The sequence below is a fragment of the Protopterus annectens genome, chromosome 5.part0 (assembly GCF_019279795.1).
Source record: "Protopterus annectens isolate FY-2018-M chromosome 5.part0, PAN1.0, whole genome shotgun sequence".
Classification (NCBI taxonomy): Eukaryota; Metazoa; Chordata; order Ceratodontiformes; family Protopteridae; genus Protopterus; species Protopterus annectens.
In genome coordinates, this window is record NC_056735.1 from 245,353,197 (window position 1) to 245,379,245 (window position 26,049).

Below are 26,049 nucleotides of genomic sequence, written 5' to 3' on the forward strand. Positions count from 1 at the left end.
TTAAGCCAATTGTTAAAACTGATCATTTTGTCTTTGTACTGTGGTATCATTCTTGGTGAGGGTAAGATGCTGCTCAGGGTCAGGGTCATACCGGCCTGGGCTACATAATCAGAGAGCTCCTCTATGTCTCTTTTCATGTGGTCCAGGGAGGTATGTCTCAGGTCATTCACACCGGCATGGACAATGACTGAGTCATATTTGTACTTGCTGTGGAGTGACCTGAGTGCTTGTGTTATGTGGTGGATTCTAGTGCCCGACAGGCAGCTTACTGTGACCTTTTCCTTGTTCAGTCTGGTGAGCGGGACGTCAGTGTGTCTGACTATGGAGTCACCTATTACAAGTGTGTCTGGCATGTTGTTTGGCCTTAAGGGCTGTGACTGTTTACCACACTGACTTTGTGAACTATGTGTTGCATGTTGTATGTCTTGAGGTGGTGGTTGCTTGGGTGTCTGCTTTGACTCAAAGAGGCAAGTGATATGTCTACAGCACAACTGATCCTGATTGTAATAAATATATTATATTGTAATAAATATATTGTGATTCCATAGATCAGTATCAGCTTCAGCATGTATATCTTAACTGTAACAGCAAGCATGAATGCTTTCTTCTGTAGCTCTTTGTAATTGTATTAGGTAACTGTAATAATTTATTCAGATTATGTGGTTCAGTTTCCACAAGTAACTTATAGATTCACATACAATATGTATCATTTTTTTTAAATTTGAAATGCAGCAATATTGGTTTTAGTGCCATGTTGTTAAGTTACTCTATAGTATCTTTAACTCATTACATCCGAGTGACGCCTCCAGGTGCATCTGCAGTTACCTCCTACTGCTCCTCTCTAGGCGTCAAATATTACTTGTTCATATTTGCATTAATACTTCCAAAACCATGCTACATACAAGGCATCTGAATATTTTATCTTGAAGCATATATGATGGCAAACACAATTGTGTTGATATTGACCTATGTTAGTGAGTATTTGATAGAATTGTAAGGTGATAACTTCATTTTTTAAAGGCTCAAGCCACGCCCACTGGGAGTTAAAGGTATACACCCAAAAGAGCTGTACTGGAGGGAATGAGGTAAAGGCATACATGGAATATTTGCACATTCCGAGTATTACTTCTAACAATTCACAATAATTTTTAGGATTGTTAAAGCCCTATACCTACTATAATAATAAAAGGATATTTGTTTTAATAAAGCATGAATATGACATTTCATGGTTCTAATCATCTGTTTTGTTTTTTGTCTCACCCTACCCCTTATCTGTCTTTTTTGTGGGTTACTTGTAATCACACCATGCTGATGTCATACCTTTCTGCTAAAAAATGAAATGCATTCCAGCACAGAGAGTTGGGCCAGCCACTTCAGCTCAGCCAGCCAACCCTCCACTGGTTGCCACACCAACAATCAGTACATCTGGGATGCAAACTGGCAGTACAGCCTCCACAGCCCTTGCCCTACCTAATCCATCGACATCAAGTAGCAATGCCCTAGCTGTTGGTGCAGTGGTGCCTTCCAGGACTACTGCTGGAGGTGTTGATTATGTCACCCTTTAGGAGATGCCAGAAATGGAGTGTTATCCAATAGAGTCTGGCCTTGTTGCCCACTTCAGCTGCCTGAAGAGATTGCACATTAAAATAGAAAAGAGACTCCCATATCAAGTAGTTTCACAGGCAACTGAGAATGATGACAGTTCTGAGGATGAGGATTAGATTCTTCCTGTTCCTATGCTTAATGAATATGTGTCTCCAATATCCACTACCTATCCTTAATCATGGTATCCCCAACCTTTTGTGTCCATCACCATCACTTTGTCTGTCTTGTATGTCCTTTTTAATTGCACTTGTTTCCTCACCTACCTTACCTACCTGACCATGACATTCTTAGATCACTTCCCCAGCATTCCTTTCTTTTGAAATGAAAAAATATGGGCACCTGTCCCACAAAAAAAAATTCTCATACATAGCTCTCCACTTCACATATGTGTCTTCTTGACACACTTTATTTAGTATAACTGGCTATACAACATTGTTGTGTTTTTGTCACCTATCTGTGTTATGGTGACAGTTCAAATAAATCATATTTTGTCTACATGTGCACACCGCTGTGTTGAAGAAGTGAAATCTATGGTTCTTTTCTAATTACGCCCTGCAAATTCCTGTACTGGTTCCCCTTTGTTCTTGCCAATGCTTGCCCCCTCCCCCCTCATTACACCACTTTCCTGTCAATTCCATTTTCACACATTTAATCTGGTCAAAAAATAGAATTACATGCAGCACATATGGCCAGAAATGGCCCATAAGAAAGCCTTCACTTTTTGTTTGTTGCATTTGTGCAGAGTTTAACATCGCACACCAATGCAGAGTAGCGGTGAATGGCTGTTCATGTCCTATGGTAAAACCTGTTTTTTCCCATCAGTTGCATTAATCTGGTTATGTCCATGGAATGGTGCTTAAACATGCTGCACTATAGAATACAGAATTAAAGCAGACTAAAGCCACTACTTTGAAACGGTTATTCTGACAGTTCAGTGCACTGCTGGATGTAACAAAGTGTAACTTCTTGTGTGGAGTGCTGATATAAATCACTTGTTTGACATAAGATTTTATTTTTTGCCACCAGCATCAAGGGTTCAATTCCAGATGTCCCCCTTCTAACCCTTCTTTACCCCTATAGTCATTTCATGCTACAGAGTGTAGCAAGTTAATAATTATGGCATGCCAAAACATATCCATGAATTTTCCATTGCAAAAAATATTGCTATGTGTAGGTTCATCTCACCTGCATATCTATTAGGCTGATGGATGTAATGGTCATCTCATGTTTTTTGCATTCTGTCATGTTTCTGCTGATGGATAATACCAACATGTTACCTTGATTCAACAGGTTGTCACAGCACCTGTAGTGTGCAAGGTTTCACAGTCTGCTGTAGGATTCCCATTTTTGTCATGTTCATGTGATGATCAGATATATAAACATATGTTTGTGTCTTGTCAAGGTTTATAACCCAGCAGTAGGGAATGCTCTTAAGGACTGTTTTTCAATGGATCTTTCCTGTGTATCTGTTGCCTATTCATCTATGTACCCCTTCTCCTATATAAGCATGATATGTCTGTCTATCAAATAAGATGTAAGGTGGGCTATATGCCATTATATTTCAGATGTCCCACATCATCTTCAAACAGATGTATACGGAGGTATTAATTATTGTCACTCTGTATCTTCTCTGTCCTTATCTCATGTAATTCATGCTACAGAGCAGGACATATTCTGACTGAGAAGACACATCATATCAACAAACAATTAGGATGTAGATGAATGTGCCAGTACAGTACCTTCTACATCCTCTACAGCTCTGTGTCTGTCACCCCCTCCTCTGTCTCATCAGAATATACTATAGCATCTTTAGTAAGATGATGGATAAAATGTTTATCTAATATGATATGGAAACTGTCTGTACTGTGAAGAAGCATAGTGCATACACTTTTCCAGATAAATGGGCCTACAAAATAGTTAGCATATCTGCTAAGTTATACTAATTATTTCAAAAGATGTACCACCCCTTGTCATTTGTAGCAAACTGTACAGACAATTAACTTGTGATTTGTAGTGCGGCCTGCAAAACAGCGACTAGCTGTAGAAGTGTATTGAGGTAGGCATTACTGATACAATATGGGGAAGACACATATTTTAATGCAGTCATTGATGGTCACATTTTCAGTCCTGATCACATTTGCTTAGATAATGACATCCTGACACTGTTTGCAAAAAAAAGTAAATTTGAACCCTGACTAAGCTGTGGTCTAACCAGGAGTTCAGTGGTTTTACACCCTGTGCAAGAGAGAATGCTAGGCAGCAGGTTTATTTTCCATACTCAGTACTGCCAGAGTGCTGATGGCCATGCATTGCCACTGAGCCTGTTTGCACAAAGGAAGGCATACTACATTAAATGTTTTACTGTTTTTCTTAACCAGAGAACTGCATTTGTCCAGTGCTTAATGTCACACAAACAGAGAAGGTATGGCAAACAGTTACTTATGTAATATAACTTTGACCCACAACATTTCAAAGACAGACTACAGCATGCACATCATACTTGCTGACAGCAGTTTCTACTATAACATATCTTCCAAGCCTGATGCATGGAACATTAACAACAAACAGATATATTTTGCAGTTAACCCCAATCAGTTCAGTTGCTGTATGCCCCTATTTGTGCATTGTTTGGCATTGAGCATCAATGGACACTACAACTTCACAAGTCGAACCTGAATTCCTGGAATTAAAATCATGCATGTGCTAATAATTTTTCATCATCTGTGCAAACTAGCTTCTTGGCAATGTGCTTTGTAAAGAGGTGTTTAGCATATCTAACTCTGATTTCTGGGCTGTAATTTTCTAATACATAGACATGCATTCATAAACACAAGAGACGAGCAGTGACATGTGTGCTTCACTAAACAAATACTTTCTGATAGTCATGTGTGCCTGCAGCAATGGACTAGGGCCTTTGTCACACAGACTCCAGCATTACAGAGCATAACTGCATTTTTACAGTTGGTATTGGTTTATAGTTATACTGGACATTGATCATCCATGATCAGATCCCATTGATATTGTTAGTAACTTGTATTAATGTGGACATGCCTTCATCTGAATATGAAGACAAAAAACTCTATCATTGCACTACTGCTGTTTCCAAAGTGTGCGTTTGCCTGTGTCATCTTCAAAAAATCCTGAGAAATGGGTACATCTCTGTCTCACTTCTGCAATATCCATTAATTACAGCTTTTTTCTTCTTGGCTGTCACAATGTATTTATATGTCCTTTTGCAAGCAAAGTGCATTCACACAATTATATGACAAATCCTGGCTTTTCAAACAAGTCACATAAGAGTCTATATTACCAGTAACACTGTGATGATGGCATCTTCTATAAAGTGCACTGTGACAGTGTGAAAATCAGACTTCTGCAGTGGTGCAGGCCTTAAGTAGTGTGTACCCTAGCTTGTGTAATTAGATGGGTAGGGGAGCTAATCTCACAGCAGGCAACTTGTATATGAGTGTCTATGTGTGAATGGGTGTCTGTGCAGTCAGAAGAACATGACTCCAGGTCCTGCTGCCCTTATTCAAGTAGCATTCAGAAGATACTTTTGCACTGCTATATGACTCCACAGCAATTTCATACAGCCCTCCCAACATTCCCTTTTCAGCATACACTGATGATGTCATCCTCTATAAAGTGCACTGCAACACTGTTAAAATTAGAGTTTTGCAGGGGCATGAGTGTTAATTACTGTGGTCTTTATCTTATTTATCTTATTATACCTGAATGGTCGACAGCAGGCTTTCCTCTGGCAGAACAAACTCTCTAACCTTCTACCTAACACCCTTGGAGTACCACAAGGCTCTATACTAGGGCCCTTGCTGTTCTCTATCGTCATTAACGACCTTTATACTGATATCCCAAAAATCAGCTGTATCCAATATGCTGATGACTCTACTCTGATTTGCTCAGCCACATCTCCAGTAGAGTTATGGTCAGCTACCCAGACCACCTTTAATACAATAGAAAACTGACTTTCTGAACATTGTCTGATCCTAAATCCCAAAAAACTAAACTGCTGTTATTTTCACCAACATGTAGGTGTACCACTTTCACCTTTACCTTAAATCAAATGATGGCACAATAATCTCCCCCGACCCCCTTACAAAACTATTAGGTGTCATCATAGACAATAATCTAAAATTTGACCTACATGTTAACCAAACTATCAAAACCATCAATACAAAACTAGGGTCACTTTACAGAATAAAAGCCTTCCTAACCCCTCCAGCTAAAATTGCCATAGCTCGCTCTCACCTTCTTTCAAGCCTTCTGTATGCATCCCCTCTACTCTCGAATTTAAACAAGATTGTCCTTAACAAACTCTCAATTTGCTACAACTACATTGATAGGTTTGCCACTGGGCTGCCTTTTAGGACACATCATTGCATCAATCTAAATCAGCTTGGGTGGCTTGAACTACCCAGCCTAATCCAGTATAACCAACTGATTATGGCCTATAAAATACTCTATACAATACTTCTGCACTTAAAAATATTATCACCTCCTATAACAATCCTAGACCGCTTCGATTCTCTAACAAACTACTAATTCAGACTAGCAAAATTAATAACACAGCTGGTGATTCTCTCTTTGCAAACTCTGTAAGTAGATCCCGGAACTCTCTTCCAGCTGATATTACCTTACTTTCCACCTTAGGTCAATTTAAATCTAGACTCAAACAATATTTGTCATTTAACTGGCTATATCAATGTATCAAGCCTGGCTAACTCTCTCTAGAATGTGTAAAAATCTGTTAACCAGTTTACTGTGTAATTTAATTTAATCCTGACTTGCGCTCAGGATTAACTGTAACCTATGGAACTTGTTTAACTTGCTTACTTATGTAATCTGTGTAAATAGTCTGTTTGTAATATGTAATGCTGGTATTATGTAATTCTGTATCTGCTTACCCTTGGAGCTTTTCTCCCTGGGCCTCCGCTGAAAATGGACATGCATCCAGTCAAACTATCCTGGTCAACAAATGTAAAATAAATAAATAAATGATTTAATTAGACAGGTAAAGGTTTCTAATCTCACAGCAGTCAGCTTGTGTGTGTGTGTGTGTGTGTGTGTGTGTGTGTGTGTGTGTGTGTGTGTGTGTGTGTGTGTGTGTGTGTGTGTGTGTGTGTGTGTGTGTGTGTGTGTGTGTGTGTGTAGTCAGAAGAGCAGAAGACATGGTCCTGCTCTACTTACTCAAGTAGTATTCAGAAGATACTTTTACTTCTACATGACTCCATAGCAATTTTATTCAGCCCTCCCAACATCTTCTCAGCATACACTGCTGATCTCATCCTCTATAAAGTGCACTACGAAAGTATAAAAACAGACTCGTGTGGTTATGCTAGTGAAAAGTACTGTGTTCTGCAGCTTGTGTAATTTGACAGGTAGGAGGTTCTACTCTCACAGCAGTCAACTTGAGAGTGAATGTGTTCATTCAAGTATCAGTCTGGAGAAAATTTTGCACTGGGGTGTGAGTCCACATCTGTGTCACACACTCCTCCTAATGTCTTCTTCTCAGCATACACTGCTGATGTCATCCTCTGAAAAGTGCACTGTGACACTGTTAAAGTCAGACATCTGTGGTGGCACTAGTCTTATGTTGTATGGAATTTAGTTTGTATACCTATACAGGTGTGGTGTTTGAATCTGATCTCAGTGAACTATTGTGTGTGCGTGTGTGGTTGGTGGTATGTTATGGTGATTGTATGATATTTTGAATCTGTTTTCATTTGACTCCCACTCAGGAGAATGTTTTACATAACTCCATGAATCCAACATCCCCTGTTTCCTTCTGTGCACATAACAACCTTTCTGTGGAGCACTCATGATGTCATCATCTCAAAGCTTCATACACGCATCGTGAAGCAGAGCCCCTCCATTACCTTCTGCAAGCCAGCTCTAGTCCACTGGATGTGTGACTATTAATTCTGTCATGGGGTGGGACACATGTCACATATGGATAGAAGCAGTCTGCATTAAATCAAATGCAAACACACATACACACATACCCCTACTATCTTCCATTACATAGATATAGTGATTTAGGTTTAAATGAAATAATAATGGCTAGGATTGCCCATTAGCCTAGTAATGTCCTATGACCCTCTGAACATTGCATATGTGAATGTTGTTGTCATTCAGAAGTGCTTTGCTGAGGTGTGGATGTACTGTAGCGCTACAACAGTGTATTTCAGTCTGTGATTTGAGTTAGTGAATTGATGGCCACTGCTGCCATTCGGTTACATGTTCCTTCTGTAACAGCTGTAGTAATATGCCTTCCGAGGACTGTTGACATAGGATGATGCTAAATATATTGTTGCCTTCTTAAGGCATGTGCTCTTGTAGTGAAGTATATCAACATTCTACACAGCTGTCATTCAGCCATCACAGTGAGAGATGCAGTATGGCACAGGTGTGCATGTGTATACCTGACCTATCACAGTGAAAGCTGCATTATGGCACAGGTGTACATGAGTATACCTAGCATCTGGAAATGTTATCTGTTCTGACATACAGCAATATTACTTCATACTGATTACATGGGCACATAGATTTGGGTTCATCCACATGTTGTAATCCTGTTATACACAGAAACATATGGCATGTTGAGATTTACTTGCAGCCTTGGGGAATTTGTTATATGCACTGGTGTTTTTGCTGTTCACAAGGATTATACAGGTGTTCTCCAGCAGCACTGTGGGACTGTCAGCATTTGTATCATTAACTCTTCTGCATGAACCGCACCCATCTTAGTTGTAATGTGTTCATATATGGTATCAGGGCCCTCATCCACACATTTCTACTTAGAAACATATAGGCGTAGGATGTACAACTCATGTAATGACATGAAATAGGTAGAGCTGCACAACTGTGCTAACAGTTGCATTGTGTCACAATTTATTCATACCCAAGGTTTTATTTAGAGGTGATGTGCAGCCTGAAGTCCAGTTGTAGTATAAGTACAGCTATAGTGTTGTACTGCATCATGGGCATACCCCTACATCACATCAGTATTACCACTTGATCTGCAGCATTGCATGGGTACATATGGATGTATGTCAGGACTTCACTGCAGTGTAACATTTTCATTGGCAATGTCAGGGAAACAATTATCATATGGCACATGTGTTGAGGTTTGATATGTACTTATACAGTGTGCTCCATGTATTGTTTGTTATACATCCACTATCACAATGACAGCTTCCTTGGTCACTGACATTAAACTTTCCACTGCTGTACTTTCTATGCACATGGAATTAGTTGATGCATTGCCATCACTCTCCCATACTGCTGTACCATTCATTATAGTGGATCCCTTCCTCAATCATACATCATTTGCAGATGCTTCAGACAATATCCATTGCTATGACATGTGGCAGATTAATGCAATATCCAACTGTGTGTAGGAAATCCAGTCATACTAGTGTGGTGCTTGTATGTGTCGTTATCCATATTGCCAATACCTACTTCAGTCAGGGATGCTTTAGTCAAGTGTTTTACATTTGGTGCAGTAAGCTCCCATACATCTGGTAAGACATGCAGAAGTATTCTTTGGGATGCATACCCATTAGGATTTGAGAGTGCAGACTTCTCTTCAAGGTGTTCTTCTAGGTGTTTGTATGATAACTCTTTGTGGGTTGCAGACAGTAAATACACAGCTCAATAACAACATAGATGACATGGGTTTTTATTCTTACTGGTGGGGATTGTGGCTAAGTATCATGAAAACTTCTCAACTGCCCAAGACTGGCCCAAATTTCAACTCCACTTTTAACACTGCCCCTCTTAACAACTCCAAAAAGTGGTCATTTTTGGGGAAGGGGGTGGTGAATTTCCCTTAAAGAATACTGACAATTGCAGTTGTATATGTCTGTTCCTGCAAAACATGTATAACACGTTACACTCACATATTTTGTCAATGCCGCAGATTTAGGGTCATAATATTTTAAGTGTTCCATGACTGTGCCTGTTTCTGTCTACATTTGTCCAGGGGTCTGTTGCTATGTGTCACTGATTGGCTGAGAGCTATGGTGACATAGTATGCTCACACAGGAGGTGTAAACAGCAGTATGTACTCTGCTATCTACACATGTCCTTAACGTTATGCTACTGACTTTTCTTGGAAATGTACATACATTGACATATCCTATCTTGGGGATATTGGTATAGTTATCATGACTTCTTCCTTTTTATTTACTGTCATAATTTTTGCCTGGACCCATTTTCATCAGTATACTTTCCCTGCCCAGTGCACATTTCCTTGGATTTGTCGTTGCTGTTTAGCACCCCTCCATTATTTCATTAAGCAAATAAATGTTGTTGTATGCGCTGTACTCAGTACACTTTTCGCTTCTCTTTTAGTACTGCTATTGCAGTATTTTCACCCCTGATAGTCATTGCGTCTGTCCACACAATCTTGCCTAGCAGGTTTGCTTGTAGGCAAATTTGCATGCTTCTTGTTTCTGTGGTCATGCTGCGCTGCAGAAAAACCTTACTTGTATTAGTGTATGTGTGACAAGCAGCGTGAATATGCAGTCAGCACTGCTGCTTATCGCTATAACACATAAACTCTCTGTAGGCTTTGCACGAAGCCTACAAGAAGAATAATTAATTCCTGGGATAGTATTTTTCTTTTAAATATAAGAGACATCATCAAGGGTTAAGTGCATCTAGGAGGATGCTAGGTATCTCTGACATGCAAAAGACTTATTGGCAAAATGGGAAGATAAACTAATAATGTTTTTCAGGTTTAGGTCAGACACAGTGTATACCACAGCTGTATTGACAGCTTTATAATGTGAGAAGGTGGAATTAATTATACTGGCAATGCTTTTGTAGAAATACTGATAGTAATAGAGGGCACAAAGTGATGAAAAATGGTAAAACATAATACATATTTGCATGTGTCCAGGATGTTCCCAAACTTCATGAAACAAAATGCTATAAAATCTCAAACCTTGTGCATGTCTTAAGGTTTAATAGATAGGGTAAATATTTTTGTAAGAAATGTACAGTTGAGTTTTGCTGTTGTGATGATAGTAATGGAATTATATAAGATGTTTCTGCTCAGAAATATGGAGTTATTGATCATGCTTTTCACAAAGAAATACTACTATTGTGCCTCTAGCGTGTGTAAGGCCTGAAGCAACTAATGTTATCACATGTCAGCTACCCTGTATGTTGATGTTCTCTCATTACAGCTATATAGTTAAGAGGTGAACATCCAGTAACTGATACATATTAAAAAAGAGAGTCAACAATATGTATACAAAACACGATTACCTTTATTTGAAAACAAAAACAAATAAATCTGACCAAGTAAATGAATTAATAGAAAACTAACCCTGAGAAAGCAGATACTTTTATTTGGTATGGGACTAGATATTGTGAAACAAATAGATTTTAGTATCATAAAACTAATAAATGGCAAAGATACACTGGCAAAACAGATCTTCATTGACATGTAACCTTGCTAATTACTGTACAGTGACATAACAATGGAAGATTGCAGGATAGGATGTAACAGCATTTGATCATGTATGTTGATTTTAAATTTATTTTAAATATTTTGTTTTCTTACAGATGTGATATGTGAAAGGTTGAGGGGAAGTGACAGTACCGTCCAATCAGAACTTAAAAGATTGTCACTGACAATTGGTTTTAAAAACTAACAAATTATCTGGCATGAAAGAAGAGATATGTACTTTTATTAATTTAAATATTTGATCAATGTCAAAAGATCTGAAAACAAACTAAATATCAAAACATAGATGCCTTCAGATGAAATGTTAAACTAAGATCCCATCTGCCTGAGTTGGCAATAACCCATGTGGATATAAATGATCCCACAGCACTTATTGAAAAAAGACAAGGGGAAGTTTCGTAGTACCCTGGCAAAATTTCCCCTAGTCAGTGTATGAATACCATCTCAGGTACGTGAGGACACAGGCCTAGTAGAGCAAACCTGGTCAACAAAGACTAAATAAATAAATATTAGTACATTTAAAATAAAAAGTAGAAATGCCATAACAGTGCAGTAAAGATGTCCCTAGGAGGGTGTAATCACAATGCTTAGACTTTACGTATGCATTCTATTTACAAATATATGTACAAATTGTCAGAATACAAGTGGAACAAGTAGCATACCTTAGAGTTACTGAATGAGCATTTAATTAGTATAATCACCATATTCATACAAAGTACTTTATTAAAGCAGAGACTTTGAAGCTTTTTATGCCAGTTTGGAAAATTACATAGAGAGAAATGTATGTCCTGTGGAATACTCTTCCCTGGGACAGGGGATGGTTTATGGAAAGCTGATTCTTTGCAGTTTTGGGTGAAAGGAGATTTTTTGTAGACAAATTGTATTGTTATCAGAGTTACATAGTGAGTATTGATTGAGGCAGTAAGGTGGCATGTTAAGAAAGAGCAGTAACTAAGGAAAAGTAATTGTGCATATATTGACTAAGGGAAGGATGCAAATCTATTTAAGTACACAACATATAGTGCTGTTCTGCATATGGAACGCTCGATACAAACTTTCTTGTTAGTTAAAGTACTGGGAAAGTTTACAAATGCTCACAAGTTTATTTTCTCTAAAAATGGAGTTGAGTTTTATTTATTGTATTTGCATATTACTTATTTTCCCACTTCTGTTTAAGTTTTTTTTTTTTTGGTACATTTTTATACAGCCCTAGTTCTACAGGAGTAAAAGTTATTTCTGCCTTAAATATGGAGAAGATTAATTCTGCTCTTACGACTAACTTTTAAATATATAAATTCCTGGGGTCGGGAGTAATGTATTTCTATCACAGACTCCAAACTTGTCAAGTTTAAACAAAACAATTTACAGCAAGGCTATAGATGGACACCCTATCCAGCTCTTTCACAACACATTTGCCAGCCATTTTTAAATGTTTTTCCAGTTCACCTTTCATTCTGACAGGCAAAATATGCAGAATGGAAAAGGTCCCACCTTCCAGCAATGAGATTAGCTGGCATGGAATTCAAATTCAGAGAACTGGGAAGCTATAGTCTGGTGACAGATTTTATATAAGGATTATTTAAGAAGCTGTGCATTACAAGGTTGTTGAAAGATTTTCTGGAAGGATTATCTTAGGAAATTGACAACATGGGACTAGTCATGGAAAGTTGGTAGCAGATAATGTGTAAGGTCTGTTTCAAGAATTTTGATGGCATGAGATTGCTGACAGATACAGGGAAGGAACTGTTCCATGAAAATGAACAATGGGACTTTGAAAACTTCAGACAGGCCATTGCTACTGTATTCTTTGTTTAATAATATGTACTGACTTTTAAATGCTTTCAGCTGTAGTGCTTCTTGTAATTTATGTGTTTGTGCCAGTAATGCCTTGCTGTAGATGTGGCACTGTGCCTTTAGAATGCATGATTTTGGTGTTAAAAGACTAGAAGTTGACATATCTGACAATTCTCTGGCTCAGATGCTGGATTTTCTTTCCTCATCCTGGCATTCTTACATATTAACCATCTTCAATGAATTAATAACTCTGCCATTTTTACATTTATCTTGGATTCTTTCTTTGGAGGAAAATGCTCCTTACTTGCATCACTGACTCTCTGTCAGGCATTCTGGTTATCTGATTATACTACATCTCAGTACTTGTATTAATGTGCTGTAAAAACAGTTCCATTTTCCTAATGCTGTTTTAGGTGTTATTCGTGTAGAGAGGTATGCATGTCAGTACTATACAAGTATGCATGTCATTGTGTGCATTTATGAATTAATTTATATATCACTTATTTTGAAATGGTGATAGATTTAAATACGGGGTCCTTTTTTTTGCAATAACTAGCTTAAATCGAATACCAAACAGATAAAGAAACAAATTCAAGAAATAAAACTAAACAGGCATAGGATCTATAAAGTGCAGATAGAGTAGACATAAGTAAATAAATTAATTAACCTAGCCAGAGACAAAGGCAAACAGTTTTTTGCCATGTTTCTAGGTCTGTCCAAGGCCTTTGATATAGTTTTCCATAGCCTTCTTCTAAAACAACTCTCTTCACATGGCCTATGAAACAATTTCATCAACTGGTTCTCCAGCTCCCTTTCTGATAGACAGAAGACAAACCAATAAAGAGCTGAAGCACTATGTTTATCTGAGAAGATTTTTTTTGCTGCACCTTTCTGATAGGCTCTAGTCTGTTAAATGGATTCATTCTAAATCAACCTTCTTACATATTCCCCAAGGTTCCATACTGAGGCCAATGTTTTTCAACATATTTATCAACAAACTACACTCTGTCAAATGTCAAGCATCCCTCATGCAATATGCTGATGACGCCACATTAACCTGTTCTGCTAGTAATGTAATTATTCTACAGCAACTCACCCAATAGTCATTTTCATCAGTTGAAAACTGGCTCAATAATTTTCAGATAATACTCAATCAAAAAAAAAAAAAAAAAAAAAAAAAAAAAAGAAAAGCTGCTTCTATTCCTCCCAAAAGCTCTTGCACACCTCAGAGACAGCAGTTCCTGCTAATAGTTATGGCTTCTAGGTAGTGAGGAGCATTTTGTTTTCAGATCAAAAGGCCTAGCAGGGGTGTGTGTGTGCTATAAGTATAGTCGGGCTTTGTTTTGTTCTGGTCTGCATATTAATTTGTTTGGTGTAATCAAGTTGCTTGATGGGTTTTGCTTGATAACTTAGTGGCACATTTTGTTATTTTCATTATAGCACTGGTTTATTTTTTTTCTCAATAACAGTATCTGATAAAACCCCTATAGACGTCATCCCCCATACCATGCTATTAAGCATTGCAATTGATGATAACTTGAAATTTGACTTACATGTGCAAAAGGCTATCAAAAACAGCTCACCAAAAATTAAGGGCATTCTATAGATCAAAAAGCCATGCTTATTCATCCAGGAAACTCCTGGCCTCTATATTCCCACTCCCCAATTTACTATATGGTTCCTCGGTACTGCTTAACCTTCAGGCTTCCATCCAAAATAAACTAAACCAGTACTATAATGAAATAGCAAAATTTGCCACTAACTCATCAAACAGAAACCATCACCGCTTAGCCCTAAAAAAGCTTGATTGCCTTGAATTACTCAACAACTTGCTTATACCCAACTAATCCTAGTACACAAATTAATATACAAACCAGAACAAAGCAAAGTCCTACTAGACGTATAGCACACATACACCCCTGCTAGGGTTTTTGATCAGGAAACAAAAAAATGCTCCTTACTACATACAAACCACAACTGTTAGCAAGAACCTCTCTCTGCTCTAGCTATGTAGACCACTCCTAGAATTCTATCCCCTCTTCCCTTAAACATACTAGCAACCTTTCCAGTTTCAAGACCAATCTGAAAAATATCTGACACCTAGAACTGTGCATAGACAACCCTCAAAACAGATGCATGACAACCTACTCACTCTAACAATACCTTTGTCACTCTAAATTCAGTAAGCCCTATGTATCTTAGCTGGAATTAATGGCTTAACATCAAAAGAAGCTCCCACTTTAATGACACCAAACTACTAATTTATGTTCATCTCTCATATCCTTTTATAAGATTCTCATCTTTCTAATAATAATCAAGTCTCTCTCCATGTTCTTAGTTTCCCTCCTGCTCATTACTCCTCATCTCTTTATTCCTTTATTTTGGCAGCAGAATACTCTATTATTTTTACCTCCATACATTATTAGAAATATAGTTAATATTTTGAATAGCTGTGTATTACTTTGGTTGACATAGGCTATCCAGTTCTGTGGTGTGCCTTGCTACTTGCAGTGCATATTATACTTTTAATGCTTTTCTAAAATTATTTCAGCCTGTGTTTTTTATCTGTCATGGGGATTTTCTCCCCTTATATATGATTACTATTCAGCTACTCTAAAATGTTTTTATGTGTGTTTTTGTGGGCCCTTTCTCCCCAACTCATTGTAAAATATTTAATCTGTTGCAGGGATTTTTCCCCTTGTACATAATTATCCAACTATTGTTTAAAAGTTTTTGAATCTGCTGTAGAGCTTTTCTCCTAGGAACTCCTCTGCAAATGGGTGATTGGCTCAGTTGCAAAAATTAAAATAAATAAATAAACAAGCACGCTAGTAAATAAATAAATATCATGATATACAAGCAGAAAAGATGACCTGATGCTCTTATCCTTAAAACCTTTCTAAGCATTTTTTTTCTTTAGTTGAGAATGTATTTCCATTTCTGACAGGGATTTAATGTGGTGTGCTGCTTTAAGGGTGTAATTCTTTCTTCGTGCAAAAGTTTTCTTAGGTACAAATTATAGACAAGACCAGCGTTTAATGTGTCGTTTTGGTCTAGAGTTATGATTCTCACTTTAGGGAGTGAGAACTCTCAATTTAAACCTGTACTAGCCCATTTTTTAGTCTGCTAACTTTCACGGAGTATTAAGGCTATAAGCTGTTAACAAGCTGTTTTTTATTTTATTTTTTTAGACCAAGGTTTATTCTTTTAGCCCCCATTTACTTTCTATGTGACTCCAAGCAAGGGAGTTAGCCAGAGAGTGCTGTAGGGCAATTGTAAAACCCACATAGGATCCGCAATGGTCTTTCGGACTGCCTGCAACTTCTTATGAACTTTTAAAATTGAGAAGAGATATATAGATAAAAAAATTGTGATAATTCAAATACATAATAAATGATGAGACCTGTGATACGTCTAGCTACTAACACATGGATAAATATCTTTGTAATACAATGGATGCACTGATTACACCCCAAAACTGAGAAGAAAATAACATTATCACAACAAATGTTCATACGTAACAACTTAACAATAGACTTGTTAAAGTGTGGTTCTTAAATGAACTTTGCTTCTATGACTAAGCAAACCTCACACGGTCAGACTTACTGCATTTCAAACAGTGCTTTATCAGAAACCTTCTAAAAGCTTTGAAAGCTGTGCCACATTTCATGATACCAAATAAATGGCACCAAGAACTTAATCACACCCCTAACCAACTAACAACTCTCAATGCTGTTAGATAATTTGTGCAGCAAAAACATCAGCCAGAAACAAATTGTGCAGTTCTAATCAAAATACCATCTGTAAAAGCTCTCAGACACTTTGTGATGCAATACTTTTTTTTTCTAAACTACGTCTAAACCTCCCTATGACTAGCAAAAAGTAATAGCTGGTTCTCCATTATAGCTATAAGTTTGTATTCTTGAAATGGAGTCTTGAAATCCTCCTCTTAAGCTTTACTCTTGAGGTGAATTTGTTGAGTCCATTTCACAAGCACAAAAGAGCCTGGTTATGATCACACACTTGCTTATGATACTATATATTAGCTAAGGCTTTGCTCCAAACTTGTGTGCTGAAAATGCTGTTATCTATCAAGAAATGTTTAGTTTGTATGAAGTAAAATGGATGTACTGAGGTTAAATAATTACAGATGCTCAATCAGTGATTGAAATTCTCCTCTGTAAATATTTTTTTTCACACTGCTGTGCTACATTAATAAGACTATTGACTATGGAGGCACAGACTTTGTATAAATTTTAAAACTAAGAAGTGCTAGATAACCATGTAATTTATCAGCAAAGAGAACTAAAGAAACTAAGACATGAACTCATTACATTGTAGTTAGCTATAACGTGGAGTAGGAATGTTTTAGGTGGAAAAGCTCTAAACACATAGCGTTACTAAACCTGTTTTATCATTTCATTTGTGATTGTGGCTAACTGTCCTTTTCTTAGTCTGTTACACTTTTCATTTTATGAAACATGACTGACCAAGAAAGTTGTTGGTTAAAGTGGGAATATGTCAAATGGGGTGGATTACCTTCTGGTAGAGCAGTGGTCAGGGTATGTGAATATTTAAGGAAGCGATACAGGGATGCACATTCCTATATTTGTTGTCCATTGAGCTGAGTCCTAAAACCAAATGGACAACCAGTAGTGATGCCATAAATAATCCATATGCAGCATATACCATCAAACCATCGCCTCAAGCTGGATGGTGTAAACCCGCCCATTTTAGCTGCCACTTCAAAGAAAACCAGGTGCATGTATTCCTAGCTACCCCGGACCTGGTGGCAAATCCATTTAACTCATACATACAAGCCACATACCCCTTGATGTGGCTACCAGTAAAATCTAGGTCCAACGTGAGGGCGCCGAGGCTGCTGAACAAGAACAGGGGTTAACACAAGAGGGATGAAGCCGTAAGACTGCCGCCTGACCCTGCATAGAAGGTTGAGAGGGAGGGTAAACGTGCCTACTTAGAGATTCCAGCAGGCAGGAACAGAAGGGAGTGTGTGCCTGCACTAGCCCTCCCAATGACAACTCATGGTTCATGGACAATGAGACATTACTGAAGTAAGTCATCGATGTCCACTGAGACAAGTCATAAAACACACCAGATTGACTTTGCAATCTTTTATTATGTAACAGTCAAGGACAACCAATAGTGATGTATAAATAATTCATATGCAACATGCAACAGATCAACAAATACCATCAAACCATCACCTCAAGCTAGTTGGTGTAAACTCACCTGTTGCAGCTGCCACTTCAGAGAAAACCAGGTGTGTATTCCTAGCTACCTCAGATCTGGTGCGAAATTCATTTAACTCATATTTACAAGCCACATAACCCTTGATGTGGCCTTGGTCAAATCTGGGTCCACTTTATGGAGAACCAAGGCAGCTGAATAAGAACAGGGGTGAACACAATGGGGGTGAAGCCATAAGGCCATCACCAGCCCAGCATGCCATGCCCTTCCCCCCAAATTGGTCTCATAAGTAAATTCTGGGTTATAAAAGAAAACAAGATAAACTCTGAAAAATTTCTGAACAGAAACAACCATATCTTAATTAAATAAATAAAACCCCATGTTATTCAAATGAACATTGTCCAAATCATAGAAATCTCACTGTTTTCAATCACCTGGAAACCAATTTGGCTAGCAGCCTGCTTGACTCTGTGGCTGATAAAATGTCTGGCTAACTCTATGGCACTAAACCTTCTAGCACCCTTACAGTACAGTCAGGGAATGATGTTAGACCAGTAAAAAGCTACCTTTGAATACAACTGCTGCAAATGATTCATATCAGATAAGATTCTGTCCAACAGTATCTTCTTAGGGTCTTGACCCAGATCATTTTCCCCAAGTAAATTATCATAATGCTGGGCATGCTTCTTCCATGGAAATCTTACACCAGATTTCTCAAAATTGAAACCAAGGCCAGGGAAACCAAAAGAACACACTGTCCACTGGTTTCTGTCAAAGGAACTTGAATGACCAGCCGGGCAGGCCAAAGTTCGGATTGATGCTCTCTGAATAAAAGAATGGCCTCGGAGCCAAATGACCTCCATCCCTGCAACAGAAATTAAAGTGAATGTTTGATGTATAACAAGAAGGCATCAGAGACCCTCCTTCCCATTTTTTGAATAACCTGCATAGAGTGCCCTTCCATGTCTAAGTCCAAGATATGACCTATCAGAAAGGAATGTAAGAAGTAACCTAGTGGGTGAATTCCTTTCCCTGCCAAGACCTGCCTAAGAAATGCATTCATCTCTTATAGATAAAAAGGCATGCCTGAGGCCTACACAAAAAAACAAGCCTGACCTTTTCTCTGAGGGAGTAATATTAAATAACAAACTGACCCAATGTATGGGGCAAGTGACAAGGCCAGTGGTCTTGTTCGGCCGCATCTGCCATCCTTTACCAACTTCATCAGTCTTGGATTTCTTTAATCAAATCATAACAAACTCCCTGTGAATGACAAGATCTTCCCAACAAAGGTAAATAAGAAGTTCATTGGCTCAGAAAGCACCCACATACAGAGATGTGAACAAAGGAGCTATAGAGAGAAACAAGTGAAAATCCCTCATGGTTCTGTAAAGGGAAGGAGTTGTCTCCCAATAAGATTTCTGCAATCTTGGGAAGGTCCCTGCATGTTCTCTAGGCCCTTAAGTATCATCATGATAACCTAATGTCCTGACACAGCCTGAAGGCCCAAAACATGCTCCAACCATCCCAAAGCTGCAAGGTGTACTTTGAGAGTTTTTGGAGAATCACCCATTGTGGACCTAGCCACTAAAAATTGCAGCAACAACTGTACTCCCCATGGTTTGAAACCAGGGATAAAAGTCCTGTAGAATACCTTGAAAACCTGTAGGGGTGACAAATAAGCTTTCCTAGTGGTGCTGGCCCAAGAATTTGCCAAAACTGATAATGCCAGTCTTCTCCAATTAGCCAGACTCCTGCAGCAACTGGGATATCTTTTGGATCTGAATGCTTGTCCAAGAGATGAATTCTGGCAAACTGAAACCGGGAGAGACTGTCAGCTTTAGGATAAAGATGACCAGGGATATGAACACACAAAAATAACAAATTAATCTCTAGACTCAGCAAAACTAAAAGCCTGATGCCTGTGTAGCGACACCTGGACCTGGAAGAACATTTCTTGGGACCGTGAACTACTCCAATATTATCTGAGTAAAAAATTATCCTCTTGTCATGTAATCTATCCTTTTATACCAACACTGTAACCCAAATGGGAAATATTTCTAAAAATGTAATGTTCCACCTCCCCAGACTAACTTTCCAACCACTTTTCTGCAAACCATGCACATGAAATAATCCTCCCATACCAGATCCCCTAGCCGTATCGATAAATAGCTCATCGTTAGAAAGCAGTGGTGTAAGGGGGCTGCCAAAAGAAACCCTAATGAACTGGAATGAGAACCATAACCAAAGGGCATCCTTAACCCAGCTAGTCAGATGGACCAGATGGTGTATGGGCCTGTTACCTTTCAACAAGTGAAATATGGACAGTAGAAAAGTTCTGCCTGGAGAAACTGCCCTACAGGTAAAGTTCAGCAAACTATGTAACATCATGATGTTGCATGCAAGAGCTTTGCTGGAACCCTAGAATCTCCAAATTAACTGCCTAACTTGTTGAAGTTTGGGTGGAGAAAGCTTGAAGAAGTTATCAGTGGTGTTGACTTCTAAACTCAAAGAAGTCAGGACACGACTTGGTCCTTCTGACTTGTCATCAGCCAAGGGTACCCCCAAGTCAGCCACAGCTGCTTCAAAATGGACATACCTTCTAAAGCACCATCCTGACCCTCCCCCACTATCAAAAAATCATCTAGGTAGTGAACTGCTGACTGGCAGGGGGCTCGTTTTTGCCAGCACCAATGTATCGCTGTGCTAAACAATTCAAATGTTGCACAAGCTACAGCACACCTTACTGGCATTGCAATGTCAAAAAATATTTCTCCATTTAACTGAAAACCTAAATAAGGCCATTCTTCTTGTCTCATGGAAATAAGACACAAAGCAGATTGGATATCCATCTTACAGAGCCAGGGATTAGTATAGCCCATGATGACCACCGCCTCCTGATCCAAAGAAGAGTAGTGCAACTTGGTCAGCTTGGTGTCAATGAAATCATTGATTAAATCCCTCACTAGATGAGACAAATGATGAATCAAGCTGAACTCACCCTTGTCTTTCTTGGGAACCAGGCTGATAGGGGTAATTTTATACAATATTCATACAGGGATGAAAAGGGGCCAATTATTCTGCCAGGTTGTTGCTCTTTCTATATCAGCCTTGCAGCAATGTGTTTATGTCCTTTGATGGATGACAAATTGTTAACTTAGAATCTAGCGGGACTATGGAGTGAATAGGAAAACCTTTGGAAAAGCCTTTAATAAGGTGGCTGCCCTATGATCTTGGTAATCTGACAGTAAGCAGGATAACCTATCTAGACAAATGGGGGAATAAGCCTGCTGTGGCACATTCAGGTCCCCTACCAAGCCCCGCCCCCATGTCCATAAAAAAGTTGCTTGGCACAAAAAGAAGTGTTGCACTCCCTACCAATCTCTACGTGTGTCTGAGAAGTAGAAAAAGTGAACCTGCCTGTAGACAATAAGCTCCAACACCTAGAAGTACAATGACCCTTCCCAGATCCTGAACACAAATGGATGTATTTGCAAGCAGACCAGACACATTTTCCTTGATTGAATACCCAGCAAAACCTTGTATCATTTAAATTAACAGCCTGTCCACCAATGCCCGTAGCCACTTCCTTGTCCATCATGGCACTGAACCATATGTGAGGATGTCTTGACTCCCCCCTGAGGGAACCATCAAGGGCTTTCAGCTTCTTGAAGCAATGATCATAATTCAACCACCCCAACCCCCCTTTCACATGGTGGGCTTCCCTTATGGCTAAAAAATAAGCTAATAAAGGCAGTGCTTGGGTGGGGTCCTTCTCAGTGGTTATGCCCATACATACCACAACACCCAGAGTCCAAGTATCCCAGCTCCTGACTGCTGTCTTGGCAGATGGCTTCTCCTGATGGCAGCTAAGGTTGTCATTTGGCCCTTGTCAGATGTGTTATCAGTGTCCAGTATGCATTTTATTCCTTTATTGCCCACTAGGTCAAAGATATCTACAAACTCCTCTTTTATCATCTTGTCTTTGACCTTGGTGGGAGCATGTGCTGTGATATGAGAGCCAGCTGATTTGAAATATGTAAAGCCTAGGGTAGCAATAGGGAAAAAGAACTGGGGAATACACTCATCTAAATTAGGTGGGACCTTCCTCTCTGAACCCACATCCTCCTTGGACCCCTATGCAAGTTGGGTAAAGATAACTGGATCACCTGATCAATATCAGTACCTACTCTCACTCCCAGATTCAATGCTGTGGACGTAGCAACGTTTGTCTCTAAGATTAAATCAAACAACCTAACTCTCCCATCTGCTGGCAAAGAATTTATAAAGTTATCTGAACAAATATCAGCAGATTGACCACTACAAATAATATTAAGCCCTGTAGACCCCACATAGATGTTACCTTGTGCTTATGTTGATATGTTTGACAAGCAGGAAGGGGTCATTATTTGTCCAGAAGCATCTCTGGCTGTCTTTTTCCAGGCCTTCTTACCTGGAGCTGGTCCTTCAGCTGTTTCCTCCTTTGAATTCAGCAAAGGTCTTAGCTTGGAATTCAGGATCTGTTCACTCCTCCCACCATTTATAAATCAATTAGCAAGCCTTGTGCTTCCTGCAATAGATGCAACCATCTCTCTTTAATGGACTGTACTGTGGCTGAACCTGAAAGATAGAAAGAATTACAACAGGGAACAATACAAAAGAAAAAGAGAGGGGAAGGAAAATATGACAAACTAAAAACCACACAAAGTTCCATTTAATAGTAAAAAGACTGGATGCTAGCATGCTGTACTGCTGTGAGGTTCCAGAATGTATAGCTGTACTGCTGTGAGGTTCTAGAAAGTATAGCCCTCAGGATGTTTCTATGCTCATCCTTTGCTTGAAAAAGGCCACTGTGACTAAAACCATATGAACTGCTGCAGAGGTTCCAGAATGTCATGACACATCCAGCACAAAACCACTCGGCCAAAACAAAGGATATGTACAACCTAATAATCAAATGCTGAGATAAACATTCTATACTACTGGTTATCCAAAATATTATGCACAAAACATAATAAAGTTTGACAGTAGCATTGCAACTTTATTATAATACCATTGTACCCAAGATTCCATCACACAATTAATTATATAATACGATTTAACCTAAGCACAACTGCCTTAGAACATAAAAACAAAATTTGAATGAATTCCCCATAGTCAGCATCCAAAATGAACTCCCATAGTAAATCAACATACCACAAAAGCGAGATTCAGCTATTGATCCAAATAAGCACCCCTTTACAACTCATACAGCAATCCAAAATGCTAAAACAAAACATGATAGGATATAAGCCCCCTACTTCTCAGGCTACCATGCCCAACTTGACCAAATTAATTAAAGTATGCTTCAAACTGCCTAAGATAGTGCACTAAACAACCTCACTGAAATAAAGAAGTAAACCATATGCAGCAAAATCATACAGGTTCAAACAATCATAAACTATGCCCTAACATAAAGTTTTTAACTGCGTTGTCATCCCTGTTTTAATAGTACCAGGTATTTATTTATGTAATTAATAAAATTATTTATAGAAGCAAAATGCACAAATTTGTCCCAAAGTGCCCTTAATTGTATTATCACCCTCTGCCCTTATCATTAATTAAATATATATATATATATATATATATATATATATATATATATATATATACATACACAAAGTGGATATAAAAAATGCACACATCCCTGTTAAAATGCCAGGTTTTTGTGATATAAAAAATGAGATCACAATAAATAATTTCAAAACTTTTCCCACCTTTAATGTGACCTATAATGTGCACAATTCAAATGAAAAACAAACAAATCTGTTAGGGGAAAAATATAAAAAATAAAAAATGTACAATAAGCTGGTTGCATAAGTGTGCACACCCTTAAACTAATACTTTGTTGAAAAACCTTTTGATTTACTTACAGCATTCAGTCTTCTTGGGTACACACTTGCCATCAATTAAGGAGACTCTGATTTACCCCAAATAAAGTTCAGCTGTCCTAGTAGGATTTTTCTGACATTTACTGAGTTGCCTGCTACAGCAAAAGCCATGTTTCACAGAGAGATTACAAAGCATCAAAGGGATCTCATTGTTGAAAGGTACCAGTCAGGAGAAGGGTACAAAGAAATTTCCACAGGATTGGATATACCATGGAACACAGTGAAGACAGTAATCAAAAAGTGGAGAAAATATGGAACAACAGTGACATTGTAAAGAACCAGACATCCCCCCAAAATTGATGAAAAGACAAGACAAAAACTGATCAGGGAGGCTGCAAAGATACCTACAGCAACACTGAAGGAGCTGCAGGAATTTCTGGCAAGTACTGGTTGTGTACTATATGTGGCAACAATCTCCCATTTTTTCCATATGTCTGGACTATGGTGTAGGGTTGCAAGACAGAAGCCTTTTCTTACACAGAAAAACATCCAGGCCAAGCTAAAATTTGCAAAACAATACATCATCTCCCAAAAGCATGTGAAAAAATGTGTTATGGTCTGATGAGACCAAGGTTGAACTTTTTGGCCACAGTTCCAAAAAGTACATTTGGCACAAAAACAACACTTCGCATCACCAAAAGATCACCATCCTCATGGTGAAGCATGGTGGTGGCAGTATCAGGCTTTGGGGTTGCTTTTCTTCAGCTGAAACTGGGGCTTTAGTCAAGGTAGAGGGAAATATGAACAGTTCCAAATACTAGTCACTTTTGGCCAATACCTTCAGGCATCTGCTAGAAAGCTGAAGATGAAGAGGAATTTTACCTTTCAACATATCAATGACCCCAAGCATACATCCAAATCAACAAAAGAATGTCTTCACCAGAAGAAAATTAAAGTTTTGGAATGGCCCAGCCAGAGCCCAGACCTAAATCCAATAGAAAATCTGTGGGGTGATCTGAAGAGGCCTGTGCACAAGAGATGCCCTTGCAATCAGACAGATTTGGAGCATTTTTGCAAGGAAGAGTGGGCAAATATTGCCAAGTCAAGATCTGCCATGCTGATAGACTCCTACCCAAGAATGCTGTAATTAAATCAAAAGGTGTATCAACAAAGTATTAGTTTAAGGGTGTGCACACTTATGCAACCAGCTTATTGTACGTTTTTTTATTTTTTATATTTTTTCCATATATATATATATATATATATATATATATATATATATATATATATATATATATATATATATATATATATATATATATATAAATGTCGAAAGTGCAGTTATGCAAAACTGCATAATAGTGCATGCGGAAATGTCACATTTGCCATTATGTGTTCGCATACGTGCATGCGTTGTGGTTTGTGGATTTAGCTGGGGTTTGAGGTAAGTGGTGTTTTTGTAAGGAAATTGGGTAGGGATTTTAGTGTGTGCAGTGGTGAGTTTTATGTGTTTGTGTGTTTAGTGTGACCTCCGAGTTACTATATATAAGTAGGGAGGTGTGGGTGGTGCAGGGTGGCTTGCCCCCCTGCTTTTAGCAAGATTGTTTGTGTGTGTGTTAGTTTTGTTGTGTTTGTGTGTGTTGGCTTTTTTTTTGTAGTGTCAGCAGGTAGGTATATTTGTGTCTGTGTGGTGTAGTGTTTTGTTTGTGTTACGTTCGTGGTTTGAAAGTTTGCGGTTTTAAAGTTTCGGGTTTTTGATTTTTTGGCTTTTTTGCCTCGAGATACTGAAATTCGATATTTTAGTATTTCAAGATTATAAATTGAATCTATATATATATATATATATATATATATATATATATATATATATATATATATATATATATGTCTTTCGGCTTTTCCTGGTTAGGGGTTGCCACAGCGGAACTCCGGTCCGCTAATGATTGGCAGTAGATTTTTACATACCGAGTTGCCAGCCTGATGCACAACCTTCAATGACGGTACGCCTATTCACGCATGTCTCCACACAGAAGAGGCTTTAGCTGAGAATTGAACAGGACAATGTCTTACTGT